The sequence below is a fragment of the Branchiostoma belcheri genome, unplaced genomic scaffold (genome assembly GCF_001625305.1).
Source record: "Branchiostoma belcheri isolate BF01 breed outbred unplaced genomic scaffold, Haploidv18h27 scaffold10, whole genome shotgun sequence".
Lineage (NCBI taxonomy): Eukaryota > Metazoa > Chordata > Leptocardii > Amphioxiformes > Branchiostomatidae > Branchiostoma > Branchiostoma belcheri.
Genome location: NW_017802380.1, coordinates 1,910,690 through 1,911,016, shown reverse-complemented (window position 1 = coordinate 1,911,016; position 327 = coordinate 1,910,690).

Below are 327 nucleotides of genomic sequence, written 5' to 3'. Positions count from 1 at the left end.
GCCCGGGCACTTGACTTGGGCAGGCCCGCCCGGGCACTTGACTTGGGCAGGCCCGCCCGGGCACTTGACTTGGGCAGGCCCGCCCGGGCACTTGACTTGGGCAGGCAAGTGTACACAAATATCAAGCTACTGTGAATAAAGCTTCGTGTGAATATGTAATCCGTTGTCAAGCCTTTTGTCTGTGTAATTTTGATATTAGCAAGGACATTTTACTTCTATGTGATATATATATATATATACCTATATATATATATATATATATATATATATATATATATATATATATATAGTATGTATAGTATATATATATATATATATATATATATA